Source organism: Engystomops pustulosus, chromosome 6 (genome assembly GCF_040894005.1).
Source record: "Engystomops pustulosus chromosome 6, aEngPut4.maternal, whole genome shotgun sequence".
In the NCBI taxonomy this organism is placed as follows: domain Eukaryota; kingdom Metazoa; phylum Chordata; class Amphibia; order Anura; family Leptodactylidae; genus Engystomops; species Engystomops pustulosus.
The window spans coordinates 80,412,870-80,440,312 of NC_092416.1; the positions used below are offsets into that span (position 1 = coordinate 80,412,870).

Sequence of the window (27,443 nt, forward strand, 5' to 3'; positions counted from 1 at the left end):
CATTCGCATATACATGGTAGGATAAATTTTGGAGCATAAATCGAACCTCCAAGTGCTGGACCTATTTTCTTTTTGGTGTGTTACTTGTGACCCTTGGAGTCTGGGGAGAGATCCGTGCACCGGGCTGCATCGTTATATGAGACAGGTGAGCTCTACCACTTCCCTTTTTTTTTGGACCATTTTCACATTACGGTGATATTAGAATTGTTTTTCACTGTGAGTCTATATTGCGGCACACCGCGTTTATGTATTGTATTTATGTTCACCATAAGATGAACAAATGAGCATCAGAAATGACAAACCGCATTCATGAAGGGGTTTAGAAGTTGGTAGACTTGTTTTTTGTTTGTCTGATTATGTACCAAAAAACGTATAAGGAAACTATATGTCCAGGAAAATGTCAGATTCAAGAGCTGTACCCAAATTGAACAAAAAAAAGTTGGGAGTGGAAAACTGAGGTTTTTGTGGCGCCAAGGCCGCAGTCACACGTACCGCTAGGCGTCATAACGTGACGCTAGCGCACAGGGGGAGGTCCTCGGCCCGAACCCACATGCGTTTCCAGAGAAACGCATGAGATCGGCTTAACAATCGCATGCGTTTCCCTGGAAACGCATGTGCGTTTGGGCCGAGGACCTCCCCCTGTGCGCTAGCGTCGCGTTATGACGGACGCCTAGCGGTACGTGTGACCACGGCCTGACACTTGGTAAATCAGTCAGAACAGGCACAAAAGAAAAGCCCCTGGGATTGCCTGATAAAAACTGGCGCAAAACTATTAATAATTAATTGTCCCTGTGTGCTTAGGGGGTAGCAAGTTCACTAAAGGAGAGAGACTTAACCAAAAAAAAACGAACAGGACATATATTAAATATGTGATAAGTGTTAGGGTGCGTTCACACGTTGCACTTTGGTTGCGTTTTCATTGCGTTTTAAAACGCATTACAACGGCTGAGATGAGGTGATTTGCCTAATTACATTACTGTTAACATTTGCATTTACAAAACGCATGCGTTAACAAATCTAAATAGTAATGTAATTAGGCAAATCACCTCTCCTCAGCTGTTGTAATGCGTTTTAAAATGCAATGAAAACGCAACCAAAGCGTAATGTGTAAACGCGCCCTCAGAGAAGTGACGCAAGTGATGCATATCTGAATTGTGAAGTGCTTTATTTCATCTTGTTTTGCATCTTGAATGAAGGTTTTAAAAATGAAAGTAAAGATGCATCAGTAGATCGCCTGGTGGTTAAAGGTCTTTTCAAGATTTTTATATTGATACATGATCAATATCAAATTGGCAGGCAGCTAACACTGTGCACCCCCACTGGTCAACTGTTTACAGATCGGCTGCTGGTTAAAGGGTATTGTGATATTTATTTATTGATCACATATCCTTGGGATATCCATCCCCACTGATCAGATGTTTGCATTATTTGCTGCCCCCCAGGATGTCCAGAATACCTGTTTAATGGCTTTTTTTAACGTGTTACCTGCAGTTTTTCATTTTGTGGAGCTTCAGGGCTTATTCCCCATTCATATTTCTTTATGATCTAAGAAGTGCACTGTGGCATCTTAGCAGCACATGGGTCCTTTTCCATGTACAACATCCCCTCTAGGGCCTGACATTTTTGGGCTTGGCGGCAGACGGATTCCTCTGGTACCTGAGTGGCTGGCATGAGCACGGCCTAGCGCTCAACAATGTCACGGTCGCTTGGTACAGGTGGAACAGGTCTCGTCCATACCAGGCAGGTGTGGATGGGTGGATTGCAAGAAAGGAGGGAAAGGGGAGGTCCGTGATGGTATACGGCTTCCAGGGAACACGCTGAGACAATGTATGCAAACATTTACTCACAATTCCTTTAATCAAAAACACGGCAAAGGCAATAGGCCGAGATAACCGTTCAACTGGTCCAGAGTCACAAAGATTGCTCACAGCCTGGTATTTAAGGAGCTTCAGGCTGGAGAGGTTGTAGCCTTGGTTGTAATCCAACAGGTTTAGGCAGGCCCTGTTAGAAGTCAGGGCTGAGGAGGTATATCTGCAGGCCAAGTCTCAGACAGCAGATTTCATACACATTCTCTTCTCATCAAGCTGAGAACAGAAGAACCTAGAACTTTCCAGACCCAGGGAGTTTTTATCAACTCACCTTGGGCGGTGGTAGGTTCCTTATCCAACCAGGACCTTCATTAGGGATGTTTGTTAGGACCTTTGTTAGGAAAGTTATTAACAATTGCAAAACATTTTTTGATAGGTCAGTGTACACACATATTCCCAAGGCCGATTCTAGGGTACTTGCTGCCAGAGGCGAAAAATCTCTGCACTGCACCAATAGAGTACCACAGTCCTTACAGTATAAAGTCACCTAAATAACTGCTCCTAAATCGTATAAACCTCTCATGACACAATGGACCACTCTGCTCCCCCTCTCCCACACACACACATACACAGTGGAAATGTTTAATTTATTTTAAAATTTATAATAAAAACTCCTAAAAGGAAAAAAAAAAACTGGTGACATTTTTGATTTGTAGTCATTCCGCCACTGAGTATATTGAACTTCAGAAAATATAATGTGTTTTTTGTATTATTATTAATATGATTATGATTGGAGATTCAACTATAAGCTCATGTGTATAAGTGGTATACAATACCTATATATTGTGAGCTATGCTGTGAGCTGATGCTGTCGCATATTTAATGTGAGGACCATAGGCAGCCATTGAAATTTCTTTCATCCAGATGAATCCAGCAATTTTCCCTGATAGAAAACAACACTATGTTAGCTGAGGAGAAAGTAACAACTGGCAGCGTATAAATTCTTGTTAGCTGGAGATCTGGTCTCGTTGCCTGCTTACCCACAGGCGACACTCTTTGCTACATGTGTATGTATGTGCTGCTCCCCTGCTGCCTTCTCCTGAAACAAAAGGTCCGCAGAGAAGTATTACTTTCAAGTATCCGAGACTTTAGATGGAAATCTCATGAATTTATAAGAGCTGCATCCAGCATGGGGTAAAAATCTGCTTTCCCATTCTGTGTCATGGATACCTGTGAATGTTCTGTCAGCAATGAGGACTGGAGAGCAGAGGATTGTGATAGCAGATTAGAGACCTGAGGATATATCATGGTTTTGTATGTCAAACTGAAATATATGTAGTATTCTGAAAAAACGGTCACAAATCAACAATTTAATACTCAAAAGTCTGCAGGTTGCCAGAAGTGTTTTCTGTAAGTTGAAGTGCTGAAACTAGTGTCAGGGAGATGAGGTGCTGAAACTAGTGTCAAGGAGATGATGTTTAGTACGTGAAGTTGGGGAGATGATGTTTAGTACGTGGAGTTGGGGAGATGATGTTTAGTACGTGGAGTTGGGGAGATGATGTTTAGTACGTGGAGTTGGGGAGATGATGTGCAGTACGTGGAGTTGGGGAGATGATGTTTAGTACGTGGAGTTGGGGAGATGATGTGCAGTACGTGGAGTTGGGGAGATGATGTGCAGTACGTGGAGTTGGGGAGATGATGTGCAGTACGTGGAGTTGGGGAGATGATGTGCAGTACGTGGAGTTGGGGAGATGATGTGCAGTACGTGGAGTTGGGGAGATGATGTGCAGTACGTGGAGTTGGGGAGATGATGTGCAGTACGTGGAGTTGGGGAGATGATGTGCAGTACGTGGAGTTGGGGAGATGATGTGCAGTGCGTGGAGTTGGGGAGATGATGTGCAGTGCGTGGAGTTGGGGAGATGATGTGCAGTGCGTGGAGTTGGGGAGATGATGTGCAGTGCGTGGAGTTGGGGAGATGATGTGCAGTACGTGGAGTTGGGGAGATGATGTGCAGTACGTGGAGTTGGGGAGATGATGTGCAGTACGTGGAGTTGGGGAGATGATGTGCAGTACGTGGAGGTGGGGAGATGATGTGCTTAAACTAGTGTCAGGGAGATGGTGCGCTGCATTTAGAGTCAGGGAAGTGATGTGCTGTATGTGGTATCAAGGAGGTGATGTGCTGCATGTGGTATCAAGGAGGTGATGTGCTGCATGTGGTATCAAGGAGGTGATGTGCTGCATGTGGTATCAAGGAGGTGATGTGCTACATCTGGAGTAAAGGAGATGATTTGTAGTGTGTACAGTTAGGGACGGGATATTCTGCAACTGGTGTCCTGAAGATTATATGCAGTATGTGCAGGCAGGGAGAGGATGTCCTGCAACTTAGGTTAGGCAGAGTATTTGAAGTCAGGGAGGTGATGTGTTGCAAATGGTGGGAGATAATTTTCTGCAAGTGGAGTCTGGAAAATGATTTGCTGCATGAAGAGTCAAGGAGGTTAAGTGCTATATTTATAGTAAGAGAGATGATGTTCTGCATAGTGGTTATATAGACAGGAGGATTATGAGTGTCATACAATCAGGGAGAAGGTAAGCTGGCATAACAATGCTTCAGTGTAAGCACTGGCACTACTGGTCCCAGCAGGCATAGTATGCCTGGTCATATGTGGAGAGAGGGTGCAGGCATACGAGGATGCACTAGACTCCTGGTGGTTCTCACCCAAAGTAAGTGGTCCAACGGTGTGTAGAAAAAGAGTGTCTCTCTATTTGTAATGCAAAAAGAGAATAGCATATACAAGCTCGAGAGAGCTTTTTTTTATATATATTTATACTCCAATAGACACTACAAGTAAGCTAAAGTCACTAGGAAAAATTCTCTCTTAATAGAGCAGAATTCTACAGTAAAGAATACAAGCAGAGAATGAAAAACTTGCAAGAATTACTTTGAGGGACTTATTCGGAGGACAAAGCTTCACAAATAAAGTAATCATTATTATTGCCACTAAACCATAAATGACCACAAAGTGGCCAAATAGTTGACCTTATGGTTTATGCTTTTATTATTTTATTATTTTGCTAATGTAAAGCATGGACTCCGACATCTTGGTTATTGGGTGTGAATATGCTTTTTATGTGTGTGTGGTGTGTATATACTGTATTTGTATGTGTGTGTATACGCTGTATGTCTGTATATGGTATTGTATGTATGTGTGTATTATTTGTATGTGTGTATATAGGATGTGTATATTCTGTATGTCTGTGTATGTGATGCATGGGTGTATATTGTACTGTATGTCTGTCAACTGTGAAGCAGCACTCCATAAGATGAAAAAAATCATGTTTTTATTCCACCATAGTGATGCTACGTTTCGCCTGTTAAATCAAGGCATTCTCAAGGCATTTCATCTTATGGAGTGCTGCTTCACAGTTGACAGATATTGATGTTTGGGATCCTCGTCAGACCCCGAAGACTTGCACCCACTGCTTTGCTTTTTTTCACACACTGTACCACCCCACTGCATCTTTTTTGGATGTACTGTATGTATGTGTGTACATGCTCTATGTATGTATATATGGTGTGTATAGTGTGTGTGATTGTAACTCACGTGTAAGCATACAAATATTTTTATTTTTAAGGGGGGTCATAGAAATCTGCCTCTTCTAGGTGTGCCCCCACATGGACTCTTCTGTCCCCTTTGGGCTGTGAAAGGCAGGGTCATCTTTAGGGTTTTACTATTATATTACTTTTCATCCTCCTTTGGTATATGCAGTCAGTAAATGGTGAAGCTCACTTTTTAGTGTAGATCATGATCTGTGACGGTTTAATGAAGTTTAAAGTCTACAAATGGTTAAATGGAGCTCACAGTCGTCTTGTTTAGCCCCCACCACCGATGAAGAATCTTCTGTCACAAAATGCAGGATAAAATGATCATTCCTTTATCTGAGCAAATGGGGAACATGATCATTTATTTGTGGCAGCGCCTTATCTGGAGGGAGAAAGAGACAGGAAGAGAGGGAAATAGACGTCCGAAAAAGACAGAGATTGGTATCCGCAGTCATGTACCCCGCTCTCCTAGTAACATCTGATGAAGATAAGTGAGGTGTCCCAGGGCATTGCCTGTCACCTCTAGTCTTCGTGCTCTGAGAAGTAGTAGGCTATGCCCTGACCTTACCATAGTAGAAATCCAAGATTTCTAGAGAGCAGGTCAGCACTTTGCATCTTTTATTCTCTTTTCAAGAATCATAATTTCAGACTATCTTTTTACATGAAATTTTGCATTAACAGAAATATGCAGTGTAGTTTCACATGTCTACATTACATTCTAGGGCAGGCCCACCATCGAACACAGGAGTGTGAGTATGTGTGGAGGGTTAATTGGCAGACAAGCGTTTTTCAGCTCACAAGCTGTTCAGCTATATATCCCACTTCCTCCTGGAGCACAAGTGGGGGGCAGCTTGTGAATAGACAGGCAGTTTCTAAAATTGACCTTGGGATTCCAATACTAACGGTACAAGTATTCAGCTCTACCCTTGTTCTGGTGACTTGGAGTATAGTTCCTTAATGCTATACAGGAGAGAGATGATCTACAGGAAGGGTTTAAAAGTCCAAAGGCAACCTGTGCTTACAGTTTTACAGTTTTACACTCTTACTTTCTTGCATTGATCTTGGCTCTGTAGACAGTCAATAATGACCTAATCTGACCCTATAAGCAGTAGGAATGAACAATAGCCTTATCTACCTACTGTATCTGATAAGTGCATGCTTTTTCTAGTGATATGAAGTGTATGTCATCATTCCACTTGAGCAACATTGTAAGGTCTTTCTATGTTCCATTAATAGTCGAAATAAGGTGCAGGTTGCTGCACTACTTCATAAAGGAAGGGGAACAGCACCTTATGGAACACAGGTGTGACATTGCATTTAAATAGCGTAGCATGGGGATTTACAGTGCATTTGTTAGCCCAATATAAATGTTTGCAAAATGTTAAAACATTGTTAATGCATGGTTAACACAATTAAAATGTCACATGTGAAAGCAGCTTCACGTGACTTCTGCTTACTGCCCCAACTGTCCATAGTTTCCTAGATTCTTCTCTGACTTATGTCTACATTCTTGGGCATACCCCTCCTACTCCAGCTCCCACAGGGTGCCGGCACAGGCTCTTTCAGATTCTTAAAAGCTCTGGGTGTGCACCATCATCTGTGTCCCCACCGTATCAGTGCTCATTAACATGCTTTGTTCCTAAGCGCCAGATCAAAGGTTCCTCTAGTCCTGCTGCATGGTACTCCCGATTCTGCTGATTACTAGTGTTTGAACTTTGGCTTGTTCTGCGACTACATTCTCGAGCTGTATTCATTTGTGTACAACAGCAGCTTGTTTCTGATCTTGTGCTGCCTGCCATGAACTCCTGCCTGTTATCTGACATTGCTTATATACTGCCTGCCTTAACATTGGACCATAACCATGACCGTTCATTTTCCTGTTTCATCTGTGTCACGCAGCAGTGTCTCTGTGCTCACTTGGCCAGCTGCTATCACCCTGGAATCACCTCTAGATGAAGTGACCTTTTGATTTCTCTGCATGGAAGACCAGATCCCTGTGTAGGACTGAAAAGGAGAAAACCAGAGATTATGCACTTGGCACTAGCCCGAGATAAAACCAGTTGGATTGTACATTGAGTTTACTACCTGCTGCTTGTTTGTTGTAGCTATAAACCATTTTAATGGCAATTCTTTTGAGATCTGCAATCTTTAGTAAAATTGTAGCTCAATGTTTTTCAGTGTCAGGGAATGGATTAGTTAAACAAAGACAGTGGGCCCTAAGACTAAGCCCTCTTCCCAGCTGTTCATGACTAATTATCCTACCTACCTTAAGAGGTAGGAAACAACTGGTCAATGTTCCCTTTCTCGGCCAAAAGTGCAGGCACGGACACAAGGATAAGACAATACAAAGAGAAAACATACACTACTATTGCTATGCCTTTAAACAATTTGGAAGAGCCCAAATCATGATGTCATGTTTTTGGAAGCTTTTGAGTTAGACACACTTGTGGATGTATTTGAAGACACTTCTGCAACACATTGCTTCTTTGTGTAGCATCATGGGAAAGTCTAAAGAAATCAGCCATTATATCAGAAAGATAATTGTGGACTTGCACAAGTCTAGTTTATCCTTTGGTGCAATTTCCAGAAACCTAAAGGTGCCTCACTCATGTATACAAACAATTATACACAATTAAAAACAAGATGCTATTATACCACTCAGGACGGTTTTTGTATCCCAGAGATGATCATTCTTTGGTCTGAAATGTGTATTTTAACCTAAGAACAAAAACTACATCATCAATTTTGGAGTTTTGGGGTGACCTTCACAAAAGCCCTGATCTCACTACTATTGAAAATTTATGAGAAAAGCTGAAAAGGTAGGTGTGAGCAAGGAATTCTACAAACATGGCTTAGTTACACCATTATGTCATGAGGAATAATCCCCTACCAAGTATTGAGAGAATCTTGTGGAAGCATATTCAAAATGTTTGACCGAAGTCATACAGTTTAAGGGTAACGGTACTAAATACTATTGAAATGGATGTAAACTTTTAAATATTTTATGTAATCCTAATTGACCTAAAATAAAGGTCTATTTTTATGTAGTGTATGTAAACCTCTAGTTTTAACTATAAAGCTTTTCACTCCTGACACCGTATACGTATGTCTCCTTTACTTCTAGAATTCTTGGTATTAAGGGGCTTCATTGAAAAAAGGAACTTCATAAAATGATAATTATTTTGGTCCCTTTTTCTGCCTTCTATGAATAATTTGGAGGCCATAGGTCACAGATATTCGGTGACAGTGCTACATATTTTTGTGAATGCAGACTTACTTTATTCATCTATATTGGCTTTACAATTGCAGGTAACGTAGCAACATAATGTTAGTATTAGATGCTGTAGGAAAGAGAATTTTTCCATTCAAGTTGTTACATTCTAAGAGAAGCAAGTCTTTTTCTTGAAGTGTCTTGGCCTCTTTATCACGCATTCATTAATAAAGATGTTGCCTGGGAGTCTGTTTTATCGGCTTCAACCCTTCATGAATAAAAATGAATCTGGGAAAGTGGAAGATATTGAAAGGAATGTTGAGCCAGTCACCTCTCCTGGCCATGACTCAGAGCAACATACATTTTGGTGGTTATATCCAGTCTTGCACTATAAAATCCCCCATCATCATAAAGTGGAGACATTTACAGTGGCCCATAGAGGTAGGAACTGCTAAATCAGGATGTGCAGAGTGTCCATGTCTAAATGGAGCCAAGTCATTAACCCAAGCGCTCGACTCTCTGAATGGGATCTTGGCTAGTGATCAACAATTCTCTGGAGGATTCTATACAAACATCACCGTTTCTTATGTAGTGCTTTTTTAAAACCCAATTTTCATCCAGACACATAAACACATTTGGTCTCTCGTATTATCAGTAATGTGTATTACCGCAAAGGAAGCATAAATGAAATGTTGTTGTCAGAGGATCTCTCTCATTGCCGCAAACCTCAGCACTATCAATTTCACTGGGAACACAAGCACCATCCACTGAATTTCCTGCCATTTTTGAAGTGCCAACTCTTTCCTTGGAAACAAGAGAGTGATGGGAAGTATGTTGCAATGTGTCTGAGATGAAGCACCCACATATCTTACTATCTACAGATGTTAAACACTGATCTCCTGATCCTCCAATAACAGAGACCATCTCCTATTGCTCAGTATGTTGCTCTTGAGCATTAGTCATGGGTCTGACCATACAAGAGGTGTATGAAATGCAGCTACAGCATTGTCAGAGGGGACAATGAAGTCCAAATTGAACCTAAAGCTCAAAGGGGTTGTCCAGTTCTTACACAGAGCTACTGTAAAGGGAACCTGTCACTTGCTTTTACATTAATAAACAAGCAGCGCCCTTTGGTATGAAATATAATCATCAATATTATGTTTACATACAAAATATAATGCATGTGAACTGGTAAAATGTATCTTTGCTGGTAATGTGTCACACTGAGAGGCTAAAAAGCATTACTTCAGATCCCCTTATCTTGGGCTCTATAACGCATTGAAATATGCTTTTGTGTTATTTTAAACCTCCTTTCCCAAAACTAATCAGGTTTTGTGATAATGTTTACTATGGACGAGATAGGTAGTTAGAGACAAAGTCAGGAATTCAATTGTAGTGGTACATTGGAGCCAAATAGAGAAAAAACTGAACCTCAATTGGTTGTTCAAAAGGATAGAAGGGCCAGATAGACATTTTATAAAGAAAAAGATTGGGGAGCAGACTGCTAAAAGGGGTATTCCCATGAAGACAAGATTCTTAAATGTACTCAGGATAACAAAATAATACTTTTATTATATAACAAAAATACCACATTTCACAGATATAATTACAACCTGTCTCTATCAGTCCTGGTGTATACAATTTCAGTTGCCTTGGGATATGACCCTAAATCAGAAGTCTAGGGTCAGAGACATTGGCCCACATTTACTAAGGGCCGTGCGCCAATTTTCTTGCAGACTTTGCACATTCTTTTAAGTGCAGTTTGCAGAGTTTTTAGTAAATGTGCCCCATTGTTCTCCTTTCTGACACTGCACTGAGCTCCACTCTGCACTACTGCACTCCCCCTTGCATTTCAAGATGAGCTTACACACAGAGACGTCTTTCCAGCAAACAACAGCATGAGGAGAGTAAATATACAAGCCAAAGGCAGATAAGGTATTCATCCAGGGGAGGGAGGAATAGCAGAGCTCACCACCAGGATGAAGGATTGTAAACCAGGGACTCTAATGTACTTTTGTGTGCCCCCTCTTGCAGGATCTGCTGTTCTTTAAGCTTTTATATCCTGTTTTTTAAGAAAAAAGACCTGAGAAATTATGCAACTGAGCCTGTGCGGCTCCAGGCTCCATTAACACCTATGGAGCCTAGAGCTCCTCAGGCTCATTTGCATAATTCCGAAGGCATTTTATTTTATTTTTTTGTAAAAACCAGGGCATAAGAAGCTAAATGAAGAGCAGAGCCTGCCACAGGAGGCACACACCAGTATACCAGTATGCTTGGTTTACCTTAGTCCTAGCGGTAGATGTCTTTCAACCCCTTCCTGTACAGCGCACGTTGGGTGTGGGTACATGGAGAGGGCTCATGACAGCCTTGGGTCTTCTGAAGACCCGAGGGTGTTTTGTTTTAAGCTATTCATCACAATGTGCAATTTTCACATTTTAATGAATAAGGTGGAAAATCCCCATATACTGCCATACTGTAGTATGGCACTATATGGTAGGATCAATCAGACAACCTAGGGTTAAAGTACCCTAGGGAGTCTGAAAAATAGTGAAAGTGAAAATTAAAAAAAAAGTTTAAAAAAATGAAAATAAAAAACCCTAAAAATCACCCCCCTTTCCCTAGAACTTATATAAATATAAATAAAAAGTAAAAATCATAAACACATTAGATATCAACGCGTCTGAAAATGCCCAATCTATCAAAATATAATGACGCTTTTTCACTGCGTTTAACCTCGTAATGAAATTTAGCCCCCAAAGCCGAAAGTGGCCCTTTTTTGCCAGTTCGAAAAACATTAAAAATTCTATAAAAAGTGTTCATAAGGTCTTACAGTCCTAAAAATTGTAGCATTGAAAACTTCATCAAAAGTTGCACAAAGTGACACCACCCACAGCTCTGTACACCAAAGTATAAAAAAGTAACTAGCGCCAGAACATGGCAAATTTGAAAAAAAAACATTTTTGAACAGGAGGTTTAAATTTTTGTAAAAGCATGAAAACATTATAAAACCTATGCAAATTTAGTATCCCTGTGATTTTTCCAACCCAAAGAATAAAGTAGACATGTCATTTGTGACGCACAGTGAAAGCCATAAAATCCAAGCCCGCAAGAAAACGTCGCAAATGCAATTTTTTTCACCATTTTCACTGCATTTGGATTTTTTTTCCTGCTTCCCGGTACACGGCATGGAATATTAAATAACATCACTATGAAGTGCAATTTGTTACGCATAAAATAAGCCATCACAGAGATCTTTAGGTATAAAAATAAAAAAGTTATAGATTTTTTAAGGTGGGGAGTGAAAAATGGAAATCAAAAAACAAAAAAGGGCCAAGTCGTTAAGGGGTTAAAAAGTACAGACGGCACAGAAGATTTTCGCAGGTTTTTAAAAGTATGTAGACAAGGGGCAAGAACGCCCTGTGGCCGTGCACTCCACCAGGGTGCGTGCCCCTCAACGCCCGCCATGTGGGTGTGGAAGTGGAGTAGTTGCTATAATAATTGCAAATTCTTGTAGTCTGCAGGAATTTGTGATTATATCAGTGCTTCTACAACATAAATTGTACTATGTTTTACTAAATGATCGTATTGTACTAAAGAAAACAATTCTGGAGCATATGTTCTTATAACTATTATTTTGTTTGGGCAATTTCACACCATGTCTGTCTTTGAATCAAGGATTGTCTAGTGTCCCGTTTCACAGACCAACCACACTACTGCATCAAAGCAATATATGGTGAGGTCAGTCAGTGAAACACTGCATGGTATGTCATTTTGGACCAACCCTAGCAGTGTGAAACTGCTGTGACTGAAATAATTGACTGAATTGTAATTTGGGTGCTCCATTTCCCTTGACTTTTGCAGGTGGAGGGAAGGGAACAGATGCATTGGTCTGCACCTGGTACTGTGGTGACAGCGGCAGCAACTGCAAGAAGCTCATCAGCAAGCTTGAGGCCTCATTCACACGTTGTAGTTCAGACTACATCATAAAGAACTTATTTCAGTTTTTATGTGGTTTAATTATGTGGTTATTTTTAAATGTGATAATCTTCTGGTTGTACTATTGATTACTACATGGAGAGCAAACTAGCGACTGTTGTGTAAGTTGTTACAGTACAACTTAAAATGGCTAGATCTGAATGCAGATTTTGTGGCAGTCTATGTTGTAGTTTTGCTGAATCCCTTAGTGACTTCTATTTATTTTTACTGGGTCAGGTTTTAAGAGCTGTCACCAAATGGCATGGCTCAGGGGATTTTCCCTTTCTGGAAAAGATTTGTAGTCTAATGTATAGTATAGTAGTAGCATTGGTCAGTAACTAGGCTTCTTGGGCCTACAGAGAGCCTGGAGTTTGTGTTATGGCTATAAGGACATCTGCTGGTTTAAAGGAAACCTACCAGTTCAAATGGTCGGTGTAAGCTGTAAATACCGTGCTTACTTTCGTTAGTGTTATAAACCGCTGCATCACTGCACACTTTTTAATGTTTATAGCAGCAGCTGCTTCGGCGCTGCGCGCGACCGTGCGCGCTTGACGTCTCCGGCACTTCCTATGTAGGCGCGTGCACAGTCGTGCGCACCAAGCGCCGAAGCAGCTTCAGCTATAAACATTAAAAAGTGTTTAAACCGGGATGCAGCAGTTTATAACACTAACGAAAGTAAGCTCCGGCACCAGCTCACCCTGAGCTGCTGCTCGGTACTTACAGCTTACACCTATCATTTGAACTGGTAGGTTTCCTTTAAACAATGTTCTCAATGTGATAATTTGTTTATCAATTTATTTATATATTTTATATTTTACATTGATTTGGTTATGGCACAATTGTTATACTATAGAAAGTATCTACTAAAACAGTCAGAAGAAGCAACGGGTTCTCTTAAGTTCTCTACCGATTTAGATACAGCCATGCAGCGGTTATATTATGCTGCTTCACAAAGTTGAAGGATATAGCTGGAGCTAGAGACCAATTTGATTTCTGTTATATGGACAGCAGTAAAATTACTTTTAGCCTCTAAAAATTCTGTGTGAATCGCCTTCAGACCACGACTGAAGATCCAGCAACAAAGCCTCCGCCAAGCTGCCTCAGAGAGCTCAGCCAAGCCTAGCCAAATGACATTGGCACTACTGTGCTCGTTCCCATCTGGCTTCAGATTGCTTGCTCCGGTCCAGAGTTTTCTAGATAAAATTCAGAGTTTCACGAGCTGATGAAACATTTTTAATATCGGAGATGGCTTGAGTGAGCTGCATCCAGATTAGAGGTTTAAACCTGCACAATTGAATTTAATGACTTGTAATGACTGGCGCAAATGGATACGTTATCTAATTTAGTTTTAATTCCATTCTAAACTCGATCGCTGTCAAGTATCGTTTTCAGAGGAGTGATGGTGGTATTTTTCGTGAGAAGTTGCAGGATGCATTCGGGGGCTAATATATGAGTGTAAATCTTAATCAGGCATCCATTCTATTACAGTGTTGGAACTAACCATAATGTGATCCACAGTAAAATGTTCATCCTTGGTGCAAGTAATGGTCATGGTGACCATAGGTGTGTGAGAGCAAAGACTGGAGGGGTCTTAAAGAAAACCTCTCACCAGTGATCCCACGCATGAACCACACAGAGTACCTCCTAGATGTCTTTATATGCTCCCGGCTCCCCACACCCTGCTCCTGGCTCTACCCCCTGCCCCTTTGTTTGCGTGGGTTTCCTCTGGGTCCTCCGGTTTCCTCCCACACTCCAAAACATACTGTTAGGTTGTTTAGATTGTGAGACCCCTGGGGATAGGGACCAATTTGACATGCTTTGTACAGCGCTGAATGGCGACACGCTGTATGCATTTTATACTACCTGGTGGCTTGCTGTATGCATTTTGCATTGCTCTATTTTCACACCAAACCAATAAGACAGATCTGGTCCTGAGACTCCCTGAAATATTACATATATATGGGGGTGGGCATCTCTCTATAGCTCGCCTCAGACAGCAGACATGCTTGGTTCGCCCCTGTGTATACAGTCTATATACCCCAACTCTTCAGTGACATCGACACAGATAACCCTGCCCCTCTCTGAAGAGTTCTCTGAAGACAATTACAGAGAGATTGATTTATCTTAACATAGCCAGGTCTCACTCAGCCCCCACCTTTCTGAGAGAGTGGGTTATGATGTAGCAGTGCTCTCTCAACACTACAACAAGGGATTGTGTACAACGGCCTACCTACCTTTCCTACAGCCCGTGATGTAGAAAGCTGTATATCTCTGTAGTTGATTATTTGAAGTCCCTAAGTACTACAGGCAGTCCCTACAAGATAGGTTCTGTAGGTTTGATCTTAAGTTTAATTTGTATGTAAGTTGGAATTATATATTTTATAATTGTAACTCCAGACAAATTTTTTTTTGGTCTCTGTGACAATTGGATTTTAAAAATGTTGGGTTGTCATAAGAACCAGGATTAAAAAAAATCTTAATTGCACACACATTTAATAGCGGTTTATTGTAGCCTAGGGCTAAACTACAGTAAATTGTCAATTACCAGAGGTCCATTTGTAACTAGGGTGCTGTTAAGTAGGGGACCGCTTGTAGTTGCATATGCCAGCATGTTTGTAGCATCAGGTTTGCAAACTGATTTTTTTAACATCACAGCTATAAAAAGGAATCTAGGTATAAGGGCAATGCTTTTTAATCATAATGTTTATTTTGGCTAGCTTAATTTAAATGTCAGGTTCCCTTTAAGGGTTTTTATAATAAGGCTACCTGCTCTTGGACCGCAAACAAGTAATCCCTTAAAAAATACAGTGGGGCAGATTTATCAAGCTGTCTGAAAGTCAGAATATTTCTAGTTGCCCATGGCAACCAATCACAGCTCCCCTTTGAAATATTCATGAGCATTGGTAAAATGAAAGCTGAGCTGTGATTGGTTGCCATGGGCAACTAGAAATATTCTGACTTTCAGACAGCTTAATAAATCTGCCCCAGTATGTCTTATTTGGAACCATTTTTGAAGAATCATTTTTAAGCATTCTTATGTGCAGGTAGTTTAAGGTTGAATTTTTGTGGTGCTTTAAAACCACACTAAAACCATATATTCCATGCTCTGTGCATCCCAACAGTGGCATTGTATGTGTTACATCATGTGTTGCATAATGTAACACATGATGTGCTGAAATTTTATCTTCTGGACCAACAACAGTTTCTGCCAGAATGGAGTACTATGGAGGAAGCGATACATACAATAGTGCTATGAGTCATTCACTCTTCACTCCTGGTTCTAAAAATTGGATACCAGTCACATGGGTTGTCCTCAGGAACAATAGACTCCCTGCTTCGCCATTCTGAGGGGAACTGTGTACTAGGAGCCACAGAAAAGTCATATCTGTGCCTGTCATCAACACTATGATTCAGAAACTTTCTGAAGTGCAAAACCAACAACTTGGTACCCACTCAAAGAAGAGTCAAAGAAAACTTCTGTTTTAGCGGACGATGACTAATTTTTGTCGACTTGTTTGTTAGAGGGTTTGTCCACTTTCAACAAATTCTTGATATGGTTAGTGTAAGGAAATGTTATACAATTTTCCAATATATTTTTTTTCAATTCCTCACAGTTTTCTAGATCTCTGCTTGCTGTCCTGCTATAAAAAGCTTCTATATTTACTTCCAATGAACAGATATCTGGTCATGTAACGGAAACGCAGGTGCAGAAGCCATTAGTATTCCACAGCTCTGATAACTCTCTGATAATAACAGCTTGTGCTGTGGACAAATTTGTATCAAGCGCAAGTAAACGTACAGTAGTCGCTTTCTATAGCAGGACAGCAAGCAGAAACACGAGTCTTTGATACAGGAAGTATATTGGAAAATCCCTTTTCCTTACACTTACAATATTAATTATTTTCTGAAAGTGGACAACCCCTTTAAAGGGGTTTTCCCACAAACTAAAGTTAGGCCCTATTCACGTGATGGGCCTAACTTAATGATCAGTGGGGATTTCAGTGCTGTTGAGGGGTCTGATGGGCTCTGACGGTCCCCTCACCGCTCTGTCAGACTAATGGAGATGGCTGCGCATGACCATTCTGCTTCATTAATCACTATGGAGCTGACGGAAATTGCCATGCGCTGTGCTCACCAATCTCCGTCAGCTCCATAGAGATAAATGGAGCACAACGGTCACTTGTGGTTGTCTGCTCCATTAGTTTGAATGAGTGACAAGGGGTCCGACAGAGCCCATCAGACCCCTCGTCAGCACTGAGAGCCCTACTGATCACCAAGTTAGGCCCTAACTTTAGTTTTTAGGAAAACCCCTTTAAGTGTTGTTTTAATGATGCCAACAGTACCACCTGTTGCATGACTTGTCATAGTTTAGGTTCCCTTGCAGCTTTTCTAGTTGCTACATGCTAAAAATAATTGATGTCCAGAGATCATTTAGCTTGCACAGGGTCTGAAGGTGGCTTTAAATATTTTGCAAATTTTTCCAGTTCTGGCATATAGGCGCCTATGAAAGCAGCGACAAAATGATGTCAGCTCAACACTAGTCTCTTCCTGCTGAATACTGCTGTGAATGTGTAACATAATGCATGTATTAGATAATAGCATCATTCAGAATGAATGGTGTTACTGATTACAATCAGTGGGATTACCAGTTGCAGAGCGTCTTACAGTATTACATTCTGTAGGCTTTTGTAAGCCTTTATTTCACTATATCCATATTTTATCTTGTACAGCTGAAAGCTGTGAGAATCTCGCTTTAGTGTCAGATCCACGTCCGGGGAAATTTATAACCACAACCAGCTAATAAATAAGAATAAACAGGAGGCAATGTTTGTGAGAGGAGTAAAGAAGAGGGAAGAAATCAGCAAAGATCGAAGAAAAGGAAATGAACAGATAGATAAGACTTAGTAGAGGATGGGTTTTTGTATATGGTTGTTCAGTGGTCATTTTAACTCCTTAGCAACCAGTCTATATAGGGTAATGATAAAATGATTTTTTACAATTATCCATTTAGCAACATGTTTTTTTCCCACAATTGTAGCTATATTTGGGCTTATTTTTTGCAAGTTGATCTGTAAATTTTAGGGGCATCATTTGGGTATAAACGAAACTTACTAGCTATATTTTGCTAACTGTTTTTGCTAGAAATTAGAAAAAAACAGCAGTACTCAGGTTAGATTTCCCCGGGGAAAGATGGGACATGTCCTATCTTTTTCCCCGTGTACGGAGCAGTAAGTGCGGGACCATATTGCTCCGTGAGGCCGTTGCAGTCTATGGGGGATGTATGTAGTTTGCGGCCGTACATACATCCCCTATGATTGTGTGAATGCAGCCTAAGACTGTCTAGTAGCTCTCTGCACCTTCTATTAGTTTTGGCTTACTTTACTCCAGGACAAAATTGTGTCAGGTCAGGAGTATTTCTGGCGCGCAGACCCTTTGGCACAAGGCTTTTTCACAGACCACACGCCTTTTGTCAAGCTAGTGGGTAGGAGAACCAGAAAAGTGTCTAAAACCCTTTATAAATGTGGTGCAGACACTTTTTTAGTGCAAACTATGACAGAATTCTGTCGTAGACCAGTCAATAAATCTCCCCCATTGTGTGTGGAAGTACCCTAAGGATTCAAAAGAGACAAAGAAGATGTTTCATCACTTATATTGATTCTTTAACACATGAATTTTGTCTGTAGCATTCATGGATAGCACATGCATCTTTTAATGAGTGTATTTCCGAAACGTGTAGGCGATTACTGGTCTCCTCACTACCCCATGTTATCTCCATGCTTTCAGGTTGTATGCACAACTAATTTTACGGCTTCTAAATAAATGTGAATATTTTTTATCCATGGTGGATTTTGTTTGAAGCTGGATTTGTTTGCTTATTTGTATTCAGATGTTATGGTCATTTCACGGGCCACGAACTGACTTTCATTAACATCAACAAAAATCCATCAAGGTCAAAGTGCTGAATCTAAACAGATGTATAGGTTTAAAGAAAAAAAATAAGTTGATGTGAAAACCAGAACAACCACATAGGACAGGTCCATAATATCAGCAGGATTTTGTGCTGTCTGTTCGGTATAAGAACACACTTTCATAATTACTAATGTGTGAATAAGGCCCCATTGTGTTACTACTATCTGCCCACCGCTCATTCTAATTGTAATTCCATTACAAACTCCTTTTAAATGGACCTTCCTTTGCCTCTTCACTCCCACTTCTTTTCCAAAGGCAGTTCAGAATTCTCCTACTTTTCAGGGCTGCATTGCGAAAGATAAAACTAAGAATGTCATATGCCCTGTATTTTCCTTTAGTATTTGTTTCCACATTTCAGGCTGAGTTTATTGTCCAAGTGATATCCACTTTTTATGAACAGCACACGGCCAATGAGGTAATACATCCATTTATTTCAATAGACCATGGTGGACATTTATTATTTTTGGGGCTTAGTGTTGTTTTTTTGGTACCGATTTTAGTGATGTTTTTAACTGTGATTATACAGTATATTGTGACCATAGCCTTGAAGCAAACCTTAGGAATGCCATTTTGGCTGGTGACAGGTTCCAAAAGCCTATGCTTTGCTGGTTTTATAAATGCTTTGTCAGCTCTCTGAATCATTTCAGTAGGTTATAGAAGTTTAATTCACATTACCTGGCTCGCTGCCATCGGTGTCAGTCTCCTCTCCTCCACACTCATGCAGTTCCCTCCCCACTTCCTCTCATGTGCATTGAGCAGGCAGAAGAAGGAGGAGGATGGTGTGGAGGAGAGACACAAGCAGACACAGGCTATAGTTGTCTCTGCCCCGGGACTCACCACAGGTTGCTGCTAGTAATGTGAATTAAACTTATATAAAGTTCTTCAATGTATCATAATGCTGACAAAGGCATTTTTATATAGCATTATGGCATTGGAACCGGACACTGGCTAAAAATGAAATTCCTGGTGACAGGTTCGCTTTAATGTATTTAATGCACCATAAGATGAAAAAAATGAGTCGCAGAAATGACACTCCACATTCATGAAGGGGATTAGAAGTTAGCAGAATTGCTTCTTGTCGGTCTTAGGGTGATGTCAAACATGGCGTTTTTAGGCCGTTTTTGGGATAGTAAAAAAACGCATGCAGGTTTTTGAAAACACATCTGTTTTTGTCTGGTTTTTTGAATTTGCGCAATTAAAAACGGACAACCCATGCGGTTTCAAAAAACATATGCGTTTTTTAAAAACGCCATGTGTGACATCACCCTTATTATGGACTAAAGATTGCGCCAAATGAGTTTTGGGAAACTAGATGTGCAGGAAAAGCATTAATATTCACAAGCAGCACCCAAATTTAGCAACCAAAAAAATATGTACTGTATATACTCGTGTATAAGCCAAGTTTTTCAGCACAAAAAATGTGCTGAAAAATCTCCCCTCGGCTTATACACGAGTCAATAAAAAACAAAAAAACTTTCATACATCGGAGGCCCGATGGTCCGCGTGGCTCCCAATGTTCGGCTGCTCCTCTTCTGTCTTCCCCGCAGCTGGTCTTCGGTCTCCGGTCTTCTCTGTGTTGTATCAGCCGGCAGACACGCATCCACACGATCTGCCGACCGGCGCACAATATCACGCGACGGTGTTGCCGCTGATGACGTCATCAGCGGCAACACTGCCACGTGATATTGTGCACCAGCCGGCAGATCGAGTGGATGCGTGTCTGCGTGTCTGCCGGCTGATACAACACAGAGAAGACCGAAGACCAGCTGCGGAACGCGGAACGCGGAACGGAGCATCGGGAAGCCGCCTGTAGGTGAGTATGAAAGTTTTTTTTTTTAATGTGCTTGCCGAACGGGGCTGGAGGCTGTATACATAAGGGGACTGGAGGCTGTATACATAAGGGGGCTGGAGGCTGTATACATAAGTGGGCTGGAGGCTGTATACATAAGGGGGCTGGAGGTTGCATACTTCAAGGGGGCTGGCAGGCTGTATACTTCAAGGGGGCTGGCAGGCTATGTACTACTGGGGGCTGGCAGGCTATATACTGGGAGGCTGTAACCAATGCATTTTCCACCCCCGGCTTATACTCGAGTCAATAGTTTTTCCCGGTTTTGGTGGTAGAATTAGGGGCCTCAGCTTATACTCGGGTCGGCTTATACTCGAGTATATACGGTGAGTGTCTGAAAAGAAGCTAAAATGTGGCGCTGACATATAATAAATATGGCGTACCTGGTGCAGTAACAAAAAAAACTGACTGCCAAAAAACTGGTACAAAGCCAAGTTTTTGATGGACAAGTTATATCCATCTGTCATATGTTTTTTAGTATCTGTGGGGGAAAAAAAATAGATGTTTACAGTATCTTTGTGATACTCAAGGGTGTATCATAGCATGCCATCCAGAACTGAAAAGTATTGCATTAAGTTCAGCCCTTTGCTGTCTGTTTAAAAAACGAACAGTGCACAAGCGATAAGACGTTCCCATTGAAGTATATGGGTTAGTGAAAAAACTGTTAGTACACCGGTGTCATCCGTGTGTGGTTCACTGTTCATGGATCTGTTGAAAGTGATGCTATAAAAACCTACCTATATTATGGCATGGTCTAGGTGCTAGGACCCCAGTGAGAAGTGGCTTCTTCTGCTCACATAGAAGTACTGCAGGTGCATCTGTTTAACTACCCATCTGTGCCTGGGGTTTCCGCAGATATAAAGTAATTGGCCGGTAGACGTAGCATGACTAAGCCATATGCTGCATGATCCATATAACCTCATACCCCCACCATGCACTGCATGCAACAGGCCGATGCCCTGTGTCACAATGGCATTAACCCCTCCATATACTGTACTTAGAGAACAGTCATTACTTTGTTTTATATGAAAGTTAATGGTGATGGTTCTTGTGGTAATGGGTTTATCTTGATTGATGGAGGCCTGTAATACTGCCTGTGGAGGAAAAGCTGAGCATATTAGAAGGACGCAGTAGGAAGTACATTATGAAACTATGGACAGGAAAGTAATAAACACTGACTAAGAGGAAAATGAAATATAAGCGCAGTCTGAGGAAAGGGAAGAGACATCAAGCGAAAGAGACAGAGAAGGATAGAACAGGTGCAGAGGAATCCGATAGATGGTGAGTGCGCAGAGGAAGGAGCCGGCCAGATACAGGGGACTCATTAATCGCCACAACCTTACATTAAGCACAAATCAGATTGATATATGGCTCTGGGCAGACGGTAGATCAAACAGATTGGCGGAAAGTGAGATGATATAAATCAGTCCAACTCATTACTGCCCCAGAAACCTCTGCGCGGCGTGACATCGGCCTTAACCCTTTCCAGGCTAGAGACATACATATGAGATCACCGGACGTGGTGTCATTTGCCCCACTGTATATTTTTTTTTCCATTGGGTACATACATTAACTTCTGTTTCTGAAAACATATATAGAGAGGACCTTCAGAATCTGACATGATATTTCAAAGGATCGTTTGGAACTTTGAAAAAAACATATTTTAGGCTACCTGCTCAAAAACTTTTGCAATCTTGGGCCACAAACAATGTGCCGCGGGTCATCGGTGTGTGATGTCTGCTCAGTAGAAAGGACTGGCCAAGCTGCAAACTTGGACAGGAATAGGACATGCTCTATAATTTGCAGTCCTGGCAGTCAGCTCAAAAATATCACTTCAGGCTGTCTAAAAATTATGGGCCCCCTGCTATTGTGATTTTTTTTTTTTTATAATTGGTGCGGCATTCACTGCCTAGATATACTACCAAACTTACTTCATAGACAAAAACAAAAAAAGTAATTTAGTTCTTTCTTGCAGGACTTTTGGAGGTTTTGCAGGGGGTGAGGTATACAAGTAGACACACATATATGAGTATTATGGGCTCCACGACCTTCTTATTATATCAACAGGCCATTATCAAACTTGGTGGTTAATGTAGGTGGCTATGGGCCTTGCGAAACCTTCAGGCCCGGGCAGTGGCCCAAATGGGCCATACTCTAATCCTCTTCTGGTTTGAGTTTGTTGTTATGTGGGAAGATTCAAAAAATATTCATATGACATAGACAACCTATGCAGCATTTCACATTTAACATCAATTATTGAAAGCTCTTTTTTCATGTGACAACCACTAGTAATTAAACTGATGGACTGAAGTGGAATGGACCATTTATTAAGCCTCTCCTGGGAACTTCAAAACATGTTTTGGACAGAATTTTTGAATGATGGGGCAGATTTCCGTTCTGTAGGAATCTACAGCTTCCAAACCATAGCTTCCAAAACAGAGAGTCAGATGAGGATTCTGAGCTGTGAAACAGATGACGTTTGTCAGAAAAGATATTTTTCTTGATTTTTTAAATTCTTGGCACCAACACTAATTAGCAGTCATCTAAGTTCCTTCTGCTTGTATAGACAAGTATAAGCGTTTATATGAAGTTACTGATGGATCAGCATGTGGCCTCATAATAAGCAGTGTGAATGTAGAATCTCTCAGTTTCATCTGTGTCTACAAAGTCTTACAGATCCAAGTATTCAGGCAGGTGATTAGTGGAGATGTACTAAGCCAAATGCACCAAAGTTGTAGCATAATTTGTGTCAACAACTCTCCATCATGCTTTCCACCACATTTATCAAGTGTTTTAGATACTTTTAGACACTTAAATTGCTTGTTTGAAATAGGTACATAGCTTTTCAGAAAAGAGTGTGACTTTGGTAATGCACCAAAAATCTACTAGAAACTAAGAACTAATGGTGGTGGTGTACATAAGATACTAGATTGATCATACAACGCTATAGTCTCTAGTCTATGTCTGCATTATCTAACTTTTTGTAAATATGGCCAGGGTCTCTTGCTGGATCATTGTGTATAAGTACAGAAGTTTTAATTACAGTATGGTGATATTTTCTGCTGTGAAGTGCTTACATTCTAATTTAGTGAACGACACCAATGAAGAACCTGCCAAGTGTCCTCAGAGCCAAGATCTCCACAAGCAGAAATTCCACATTAAAACACTTAGAAATCAATAAGTGGAAGCTTCTAATCCCAGTGAAGCTGCTTCAGCATCATATGACTTCAACCATGATGTCTGGAGTCTGCAACCTCAAAAGGCTGCCTAATGTAATAATTATATTAATAACAATAATAAGCTTATAACCACCCCAAAGGCAGTCACTGATGTGTATATTTTTGTCACTAGTGATTTTGATTTAATATTCAATAATTCAAGTCTTGTTCCACTCAAAATCAGCTTTCCTTACACTGACTTTGTGAGCTTGTCATAGACTAAGATATCAGCAGCCTGATCCAATGGTGAGACAGTTTGTGTGTCTGCCTCAGACTTTCTATAAGCAATGTGGATAAAGCTCTATCCTGGGGTAACTGACAAGAAAAAACTGCAACTAGCAGAGATAGAAAATAGCAAGTAATCGATAAGATTTTAGTATTAACTTAAAGGAAACCTACCATTTGATTTGATGCATTATGAAGCAAACATACCTTGAGAATGCTGTAGCTACACTGATGCAGGATCATATCTTGGTTAGCCCCTGAGCTGAGAGGTTTTGCTGACAAAACAATTATAACATTCAGGACCTTGGGAAAGCTGGGTCGGGCTGGCTGCCTAGATAAACACATTACACACAGAGCTTGTAATTACAAATGGAGGTTAGTCAAGACATGACTAATCAACCTGAGCTGGATTGCTCATACACAGCAGCTGGGGGTGGTGCAGCAATTGATTATTCTGCCATCAGGCATAACCTAGGGATTACATCATCCTCTCCTGCTGTGAATAACTCACATGCTAGGAGAAGCACTGAAATAAGCCACAGAGCTGCATTATCATAATGTTATATCTGGTTTAGGAGCAAAACCACTCAGTGCGAGGATTAAACAAGATATGATCCTGCATCAGTCAAGCTACAGCATTCACAAGGTATTGTTGCTTCGTAATGCATCAAATCAAATGGTAGGTTTCCTTTAAGGGGCCGAGCACACTTCAGCACGCCGGAGAGGAGGAGGTGTCAGTGCTGCTCACTCTTCCCCTCTCTGTAGAGCAGCACAGGGCCGGGGATGTAACACTGCGAAATATAGGACACGTCCTATTTTTCTCTGTGCGTGGTCACAGCGCGGTGAGCCAACGTGTGCTCACCGCACAGTAACAGGGTGCCATTACGTTTGTGTGAGTGTACCCTTACTAGACATTTGTTTTTATTTCAGAAATGAATAGAGCAGCACATAATTGTAAAAGTTATAATATACTTTACTGTGGTTTATCTACTTCAAACACATAAAAAAAGTTATTAATTAACCCTTCGCACTCCTAGAGAATATTTTCTTGATGACTCAGCTTTCTGAGGTCATTAGACTAACCAAAGACTATGGTAAGGTAAGGTAAGGTAAGGTAGGTAATTAACCCCTTATCGACGTATCTGTACGTCACACGTCAGTTATGGGTGTATGGAGAGGACTCACGGAATGAGGCCTCTCCATACAGGGTGAGTATTTGCTGCATATTGCAGCAAACACTCACAGGTAACACCCGCAATCAGTGCTAGCCAATCCTGACAAAATATATATACTAGCAATATGTATAGACAGTTTGTTCCCTGCTCTTACTTGGATGACTTTAACATTTGGCTTGAAACCTAGCATAGTGTTGTCAATATTGGAAGGAGATTCTAAAATTGGGAGCAGCTTCAGAAGTGAGCTCAACATGCAAATGAAGTGCATTTCAGCTCTGTAATCTGCATAGAGCTCTGGGTTTAAAGGAGGAGATGTATAGAGAATCCTTAAATATACATCCTAGACATGTAGAGAGCATAATTTTCCTTCATTGTGAGGTGCTGCACACCGTAAACCTCAACCTATGCGGCTCTAGTCGGGTTGATGATTCCAGCGGTCTATTTTTATAAAAAGATTCAGATCTCGAGATTGATTGATGACATCATCCTGTTTTGACTTTTACAGTCTTTACTATATTTACTCAAAATTTTCATGACCTTTGACCCAGTAAAATTTATAGGACCATCGTATTGAGTATAACTCTGAAACCTTCCATCTTCTTTACTGGGCCGTTGCTTCCTTCCACATTAGTTTAATTTACATGACAAGTATTAAATTGGGTGATTTAGTGCTCTGATCTATACAATTCACTCCTGTTAGTTCCCATCACTGTCAACGTGGCAAGAGAAGACTACTCAATCTGCTCCACTCGTCTGTACAATAATATCCTTAATTGTCATCAATCTGGTGTGGTTCTGGCGGAGGAGCAATGTAAAGTTCTGAGTTGCAGGTAACATTGACAAGACTATAGAATGGTAGTTTAATTTCCCAATGTAGTCACTGTACTATATTTGAGGACTGATTGAAGTAATAAGTCTTTTTATTGTGCCTTAATTTGTTGCAGATTTCATTAGAAATTTCCAGAATTGAAAATTAGTTACGGTAATTTCATCTGACTAGGATTTGTTTTTGCAACAAGCACATGGATGTCTACTGCTTCAATTCATATAAAGAGGACAGTCCAAAAAATTAAGAATTTCTCTATATGACATGTTTCTCGAGATGGACCCGGCTCGGGAGTACCAATCCCAAATCTGTTTGGTTCCTTATTTATTTGGTTCCTTATTACAATTTGTAGCAGACAATTTGTGTATTTAGCTTTTAAGTGGCAATCTGTTATTCATTCTATTTAGTTATTTTGTATCGATTCATTTCCTCTTATTACACTCATCCCTTATCAAGGACTTGTCCAGGGACCTGGACTTGTGGCTCAGCTCTGGGCCTCAGGTCCATCTACAAGTGTCTCATCACCAGCAGTCTGGTCATCTCTATTTTAATTTCCTCCTCTGAGCCGCACCAGGCGTCTGCGGCATAGTAATTAATGTTATTACATGTGACACGAGCTGTTAGCTGGGGCTTTCTTGCCTATGGAGAGAGGTCTTGTGATGCAAGGACTCGGTACATCTCATTACAATGTTAGTAGATTTCTCATAGATGGTAATGTACTTAATAGGGCCACAAGGGAGGCGTTTATTAATGGAAAAGCAATGCACTGCATGTCATGAATGTGTCCTCATCAGTTAGTGATTGAAATTGACATGGGAAATATCTCTAAATCCCTGCTCTGCAATCCTACACTTTCTTCATGGCAGAACTATTGTCGCTTTGCAACACATATAGTGCTCCAATCATATATTCCAATATGTACAGCCAGCAGAGCATACATTTCTCATATAAAGTGATATAGGACATATGCATTTGTATTGCTACACAAGTTATGTCAATTATGTACCTTTTTTATAGGCATATCCTAGATACAGTAAACTAGTTTATCTTTAAAGGTAACCTGTCACAAGGCTGAAGACCCCAAACTGTCCAGCAATTTGCAATCCAGGAATAATGAAGAATCTCCTGCAAGGAGTCCTAGGTATTGAGAAGAGTCTTGCTGTCATGAGCCCTAATGCCTTGAATAATGCTTCCCAGAATTAGTTTGTAATCATATAACCTTTCTTCAGCAGATGTCTCTTAGATGATGACCTTTGATGACGTGGCCTTTGATACACCAAGCAAAGCAAAAGAGGACATAATAAAATGACTCTTCTCCACCTCTATGACTCCTTACAGGACATGTGAATTCAGTGTTTAATGTTATTTTCCTGTATAATGCAGATTGAATATTAAAGAACATCATGTTGATCCTATTACTGTACAGGATAACAAATTTGTTTCCTTTTAAAGGGGTTTGCCTATGTAAGAAAATTCTCAAATTTCAATCCCCTAATGATGTTTACACAATAAAGATAATTTTAACATGTGTGGTCAGGGACTCTCTAAGCTGACACTTCATGATTTCTCTAGTTCTGTGTGCTGACAA

At 40.7% G+C, this 27,443-nt stretch overlaps 1 protein-coding gene and 1 long non-coding RNA gene across 5 annotated transcripts in view; both read left to right on the top strand.

Moving 5' to 3' along the window:
• LOC140135350 (uncharacterized) lies at positions 1-27,341 on the top strand. The gene is made up of 3 exons (XR_011856501.1): positions 1-145; positions 26,911-26,996; positions 27,085-27,341. It is a non-coding gene; the product is annotated as an uncharacterized lncRNA (long non-coding RNA).
• The window catches only part of LOC140135349 (protein CEPU-1-like), a 581,520-nt gene that overhangs the window by 59,213 nt on the left and 494,864 nt on the right, over positions 1-27,443 (top strand). The gene's annotated exons all lie outside the window — the stretch shown is intronic.